The sequence below is a fragment of the Eubalaena glacialis genome, chromosome 4 (genome assembly GCF_028564815.1).
Source record: "Eubalaena glacialis isolate mEubGla1 chromosome 4, mEubGla1.1.hap2.+ XY, whole genome shotgun sequence".
Classification (NCBI taxonomy): Eukaryota; Metazoa; Chordata; class Mammalia; order Artiodactyla; family Balaenidae; genus Eubalaena; species Eubalaena glacialis.
The window spans coordinates 43,767,596-43,775,332 of NC_083719.1; the positions used below are offsets into that span (position 1 = coordinate 43,767,596).

General features: G+C 39.8%; 1 non-coding gene across 1 annotated transcript; it reads left to right on the forward strand.

Moving 5' to 3' along the window:
• The first annotated feature begins 358 nt into the window (after positions 1–358).
• On the forward strand, positions 359–460 carry LOC133091568 (U6 spliceosomal RNA). Its single transcript, XR_009700912.1, has one exon. It is a non-coding gene; the product is annotated as a U6 spliceosomal RNA (small nuclear RNA).
• The last annotated feature ends 7,277 nt before the right edge of the window (positions 461–7,737 follow it).

The window sequence follows — 7,737 nt, forward strand, 5'->3', positions numbered from 1 at the left end:
TCCATGCCTGCTGAATTTCAATATTTTTAGGCCGACACCTCCCTTATTTGACTTAAGTAAATCTTAATTAATATAAAAAAATCATGGTAGTTCCCTCTTGCTGGTAGTTGATTTAATGGCTGTCTATTACTTTAAAAAAAGTCAAAGTTTTTTACTTTGACAATCAAAGTTCTCCATGATGGTAGCAGGTTGAAGTTATAAGATCCTAATACCCAGACCTATAAATGTTACATTATTTGGAAGATGGCTCTTTCCAGATGTGATTAAGTTAAGCATCTTGAGATAAGTCAAGTATACTGAATTATCTGGGTGAGCCCTAAATGCCATCACAAGTGTCCTTATAAGAGAGAGGCATTGCTTGCTTCCACAGCACATGTACTAAAATGGGAACAATACAGAGAGATTAGCATGGCCCCTGCACAAGAGTGACATGCAAATTTGTGAAGCATTCCATATTTTAAACAAAAGAGAGAGAGAGAAAGAGAGAGGCAAAGGGAGATTTCACAGAGACACACAGAGGAGAAGGTGATATGAAAATGGAACAAAGAGAGATTTGAGCATTCCGTGGCCACAAGCCAAGGAATGCTAGCAGCCATCAGAAGGTGGAAGAGGCAAGGAATGAATTTTCCCCTAGAACCTCCAGAGGGAGCACGGCCCTACTGACACCTTGATTTTGACCCAGTGATACTGCTTTTGGACTTCTGGCCTCCAGAACTACTGTGACAGAATAAATTTCCATTGTTTTATGTCACCATGTTTGGTGTCATAGAAGCTGTAGGCAACAAATACTGTTCAAACCCTTCTTGAAATGTTCTGTCCAATTCTGGTCGATAAGACATGGTCTATGGAATGGAAGGGTCTTCTTGGAAAGACTGTCTTGCTCTTAAAAAGAAATACATGGGGGAAAAGTCTTATTTCTTCTGCCAGATGTTGTTGCACCTACATGTAACATTAGAACTGTGGAAGCCATGTCAGCCTGAGGACAAGCCAATGAGCCAAGGATGGGAGAGTAGAAAGATGAAAGATGGAACAAACTTGGGCCTTGGATGACATCATCAAACTGCTTTAATTAACTAGCCCTGGGACTTCCCTATAATGAGACTTCTTCTTACATGAGATAATCTTCTTACGTGAATTAACATGATTCTTAAGCTGTCTTTTTTTTTTTTATTTATTTTTTATTTTTTTAATGCTATTCTTGTCTGCTTACATTCTTTTTATGTATGTATGTATGTATGGCTGTGTTGGGTCTTCGTTTCTGTGCGAGGGTTTTCTCTAGTTGTGGCAAGCGGGGGCCACTCTTCATCGCGGTGCGCGGGCCTCTCACCATCGCGGCCTCTCTTGTTGCGGAGCACAGGCTCCAGACGCGCAGGCTCAGTAATTGTGGCTCACGGGCCGAGTTGCTCCGCGGCATGTGGGATCTTCCCAGACCAGGGCTCGAACCCGCGTCCCCTGCATTGGCAGGCAGATTCTCAACCACTGCGCCACCAGGGAAGCCCTTAAGCTGTCTTTAGTTGGGTTTTCCCTTACTTTCATCTGAAAGCAACATACCAAATGCATGCATCAAATGGATTATACCATAATTCAGAAATGGGCAAACTGTCGCCCGCAAATAGCTGCCTGGTTTTGTAAATAAAGTTTTATTGGATCACAGCCTCACCCACAGACCACTATCTGTGCTCTTTAGCATCACAACAGCAAAGTTAAGTGGTTGCGATAGAGACCAAATGGCTCACAAGCCTAAAATTAGGCTATCTGATCCTGAAAGAAAAGGTTCACAATAAGCTTTTGTCATCCTTGAACACAACCATTTTTTTATTGTTGGATATTGTTTTTCTAGTTTCTCCAAAAGTTGTCTTCTTTACACAAGTTTTTAAACCTGTCATTTGGCCATATTCCTACATATAAGACGGAGTGCTATACATAGAGAAAGAGTCCAATAAGAACATAAATAAGCAGGCACGGAAACAATTTACAATCATCTCCTAGATCATCTGGGATCTCATCAGCGTCTGCCAAAGATTGTAGTCAATGCGTGAGATTGCATTTTCCACTTACAAATAAGTACAGGTGGTTACAACAACTTAATTTGAAACTGCAGCCTAGTCTAGAAGAAGAACAAGAAAACAAGCTTTTCTTTCCCTATTTTAAGTTTAAATCGGCCAAACCAAACTTCCTCCCGGGCTGAAAGATGTTGGTGGAACTTACATCACAGTGAATGTTATTACAGCTGAGAGAGAAAGGGCCCTGAATGGTTTCCAGTAGGCAAGCTTGAAGCACCCATACTTCACAGTTGCAACCTGTGCTGGGGAGATAACTACTATTCAGTGTAAAAGGCAGGACTCAAAGTGTGTCATGTAAATGGAACCAATTGTATATTTATTGATGTTTGACTCCATGCCAATTTGCTTTCTCTCTTAAAGAAAAAAAAGGTCAATTCTTTTTAGAAAGTTACCCCAAGCTGAGCCGTGCTCTGAAGGCACCTTCCTTTAAGGGATCTGGGTGGCAGGCAGTCCTATAGTTAGAACTGTGGCCGCACAAAAGCAGGCTTCGGGAGGGAGTCACTGACCAAATAACCCTATGAACTTTGTAGGAAAGTCGAGGTGCAGCTGCCCCAGCCAAACATTTCTACTTGCTTTCCTAGAAGCTGTTCAGGAGTCTCTCTTGGTGCAGAAACAACGAGATGGTTGCATCTCCTAAATTTTTGCGGGCACTTCCAGGTCGCCCAGGAACAAAACCCAAATAAACTGATGAGGTTCACAGGGATCTGAATCATCCTTGAGGATGAGCCGCACCTTGTCCTTTTTTCAGGAAGAGTCATCTAGGACGATCCTGGCAGCCTGGAGAGAGTCCAGAGTTAACAGCCCTGAAGGTAACGCTCCATAAGTGCTTAGGATCTGGTGATGCTCTTCTCACACACACACACACACACACACACACACAGCCAAATGCAGCAAAAACACCACCAAATCCTCAGAGAAACAGCGAGATAACCATTGACAGCAGTGTGTCAGACTCAGAATATGAAAAATGGAGACAGAGATTTTCAACTCCATGAGTACTCAACAAGAATCAATAAAAGTGCTTTGGGAAAGCTCCTGTCTGGAACTTCCAGCCTATTCCACAGTTACTTTCTTTCCAAAACATCTGATACAGGAGGCTTCTACTTCCTTTCCCAAAGAATGCTGGATGTATGTTAGGTTTTCCATATCAACTCTGCAAAACAATGACTACCGCCCCCCGCCTTTTCTTAACTGAGATAGACGTTAAAATCTGTAAGTGAGGAAGCACTCATTTTGTTGAAGGTTTTCAACCCTTGTAATATTTAAAGTAAAAATGATAACTCATAAATAACTGAAGTAAACAAAACTTTCGATTTAAGATGTTAGGAAAAGAGCAGTTAAAACTAGAACACCTTTCCTTTAATAACTTGGAAGTGTTTTTGTACACGTTATCTGCTATCTCACTTTAATTTTGATATACAGCCCTATAAAATGAGCTATTCAATAGCTACTGAGGCTCAGAGTGATTAAACGATTTATTAAGTTTGCATTGTTTTCTTGTTAACCATGTTTATGATCACTATTAAAGTAGTCTATGCTTCTAAATATTTTAAAACACAGAAACTTAGAAAATTATTCATTAGTTCATAACTTGAAAAAAGAACCTCAACCAAATAAAGGAGTCTGATTTGGCAAGGAGGCACAGATTTTACTATAAAACAGATGTACACAAGTAGGTGGAGCTTCAGAAAAGTTACTTGGCCCTCTGAGCCTCATTTTCTCATCTGTAAAATGGGCATAACAATATCTAACAAGTAGGATTGTTATAAGAATTAGAAATAAAATATGCAAAGGTTCTGGAAAATGGTAAAATCACAATAAATGGTAGTTATTCACATTTTCTTCCAGGAAGGCATTTAGACATCAGTTGTTTGCATTTTATATGTAATTTAAAATATTTATTATATACAATGTTCTATCACAATCACAAACATTTTGACATATACTCTTTATACACGAACTCTTTACAGATATTACTGCCTAATAAAAAGTGTATATACCATCTTCCACATAAGCAGTCCCTATTGTTGGACATATAGGTAGTTTTCCATCTTCACTCTTAAAAATAACACTGTGATGAAAATCTTTACGCTAAAGCTGAATCCACATTGAATGCTCAGGATCAGTCTCCAGAAGTAAAATTACTGGGTTAAAGGTCCATGGTCCTTGTGTTCTAATTGCTTTCTAAAAGGATTATACCAATTCTCACAAGCAAAGCAGTTGAGAAGAGAGTCTTCTTACCTCACTATCACTAGTCTCTGTCTCCATAACTCTGGAGATCTGTGAAAATGTGACCACAAAGAGAACATCTCTCAGGTTTTGATTTATATTTCCTTGGTTGTGAAGTGAGGCTGAATTTTTCTAAATATTTGTTAAGTTTGTTTGCAAATTAATTGTTCTTTTCTTTTCCCATCTTTGAAGACTTAATGTTTTTCCTATAGATTTGTATGAGTTCATTATTTATGTGAAAAATGTTAACCTTGCTGAGTGACCTGCCACCTAAATCAAACGGGCAGGGACAAACAAGACAGCAATGACTGCGAGGGAAGGACACTGATGAACCTCCTGGGTTCTCAGAAAAACTGGTTCCATGATTTCAACTCCCTGAGAGTGTACAGCTCTGAGAAAGCAAGAAAAGAAAAGAGGAAGAGAATCAGGTCACTAACATTTGTTGAACATTAAACACAACTATTCAACATTTTACACCAAATATTTATTGAGCAACTATTCTATATCAGGCTTTGTTCTAAATGGGATATTACAATGGAGAAAAGAGACAGGGTCTCCACTCTCACAGAGCTTATTTATTGAATGCTTCCTGAATGTCAGGTGCATTTCCAGAGGCCTCTTCGTCTGTTACCTCAAGAACTCTATGTGGTAAGTATTATTGTTTCTGTGTTTTTCAAATATGAAAACTGAGTCTCGGATAAGTTGGTTTAGTTGGTCAGCAGCAGACAGCAAGCAGTTCAGTGCTGGGGTCAGACTGGAACCCAGGCACCCAGGCTCGAAAGCCCACGTGTTCTTACTATCCTAATAAATAAGATAAAACTTCAAGTACAGGCAGTCTTTGTGCTGTAGTGCAGTACTGTAAAACTAACCATGCAGGCTGAAACTGTGCAAAGTGATCTCAATGATCACTGGGAAAAATTACAATTGTTCGGTGACCTTTAGAAATTTTTGTCAAAATAGTAAAAACTGTCAGTTATAAATGTATAATGAAAAAAATAATAAAGCAAATATTTATTTAGCACACTGTAGTTTAACATATTATTTAGAATTTAAGTGTTTTATTTCTTTGTAAAAACGTTATCTAGAGTGATTAGGACTGTGCTTGCCTTTCTTGTCATATAGCTTACAATACAGAGGAAGTATCTTTTCTATGCCTTGGTAAATTGTCAGCCTCTTCTCTAAATTTGGATGTTTCCACCATTTTATCCTTTGCACTTTTAATACCATGAAGTACCTGAGAATCCCTTTAATGTGTGTGCGTGGTAGGGGGTGCTGGTGTCATTTCCTCTGAGACATCATCTTTTTGTCATTTTCCACACTTACAGAAATAAATTCCTAAACTCCTTTGGTCGCTTACCTTGAGTCTCTAGAATGGCTCCAGTGTCAACATTCCCATGCTCAGCTCTATTATCTAAACTCAATTTACATCCAATTTGAATTTTACTTCCTGAATTATCACTTTTTGTTTCTTTCTTCGCTTTCATTTTTGTTGACAATTCATTCCATTGATTATCCATTTGTGTAAAATGTCACATAGGTTATCACTGGAAGACAAGGAGGCAACCCAACTGCACACTTTGCTGTTTGTGTGTAAACTCAGTAACAGACGCACAGAGACCAATCACCAACAGACTTTGAAAGAAGTGACATGGTTGTGATGGTGAGGCACATATTTAAGAAGTGATGAGCTTCCTAAATATGTGCACTGAGGAGCTAGTTGCCTTTGTACTTCATGCGAGTACTCACGGTTCATATACCAGGGAGACTGAAATCTAAAGCATGTTGCTGGAGGGGACTGGTTTTATTTAACTCAACTAACTAAACTGTGGTGACTGAAATTCACGTATATTGGAATCCTACAAAATGAGGACTACCTGTATTATCTTTGGGTTTCTTGGCACTGGGTCTTGCACACCTGTAACAGTGAAATGATAGCACATTTTAAAGAAGGCAGCATTGATTTTATTTTGCCAAGTTGTTTTTTTCCGTTGTGTAAAATAGTAGGGTGTGGCCACAGAGAGCACTATTGTTTAATCATTTCGTTAACAATCCAGCCCACATAAATTTCTCCTCACCCCTATGGACCTGCTCTTTTAGGATAATTCCATCTAGCTCACAATATAGTAGTGAAGATATTTCCTGTCTTCATGAAAAACACTTCCATCCTCTCCCTGCCCTGGGGAGGAAATGGAAAGAGAATGCTTATCCATCACAACAGGATGTAGAGCTGTGTACCTGAGTCCTCCCCCATGCCTCAGATTCAATGCAGTCATAACCCAGGCACAAATCTAAGTAATATGCCATATGTGCAGTCCCCAAGAGAAATCAAAAGAAACCTGCAGGAAGTTAGGCAGGAGAGCAAGCCCCAAAGACATTGAATATTCCTTGCCAAAATATTCCATTTCCTTTGTGGCCTGGTTTTCATGGGACTCAGTATGTACAAGTGCAGGGGGTGGGTTTGAGGAGTATGGAATCTGCATTTGTCTCACCCTGGTGCAGATGTTATTGTTAAAGTGAGAAAAGGAACACCAGAAGGTAGAGGTGCATGAAAAGGGAAGAGCTAGGGCTGCCAGGATCAGAGTGCATCCTAAGATCATCACGGTTGGACAAAAGTGTATAGTAAGGGGAGCGTGTCTTAGTTGGCATATCCCAGAGGCTGATCCTGAATGTGAGTAGTTAATTTGGGTGGTAATGCCAGGAAGACCAGGAGGGTGGGGAAATGAACTGTGGAAAGCAAGGAAGCAATACAGAATATGTCAATGAGCAGGTTTCTAATGTGGGCAACCAGGGCTCAGTCACCCTGGGGACCTCTGTGGAATGATATAGAACACATCTCAGAATTGTCTCACTCAAGAGACAAGGAAGCTGTTGAAGGCAACTCAGCCTCCTGGTTGAGAATGACCTGATATCTTTTAAATTCTCAGCACTTAGGATCTGCCCTGCATGTAGCAGAACACACCCTCAGAGGCCAGAGGGAGCCTGGAGGCAGAGTCACAGATTCTTGCTGTAAATACCCAACTGAAGTTTACGAAATGGTGAGTATCAATGGATAAAGGTAGGGCATCAACAGTATCCACTCTTGGGCTCTAACTATGGTCTAGGCACTGTTCTAAGCACTTTGCATGTATTAAATCATTAATATATGCAAACCTACAACAAACCTCAAGGTAGGTACTATTATCACCTTTTTATAAATTAGGCACAGAGAAGTTAAGTAACTTGCCCAAGCTCACAGGCTAAGAAGTGGCAGAGGAAAAATGATAAGCAATATGATAAGGCCCCATGTAACCTCTACACCACATTGCCAACACTCTCTGCAGTGCATGCTTGATTGTCTCTATTTCCTTTGTTTTTCCACAAACTTTCTTAGATTTTTTAAGGCTTACCGTATAACTGTGGAACAGCTTCATTTTTAAATAGGATAAATGAAGAACATTTAGTGGAG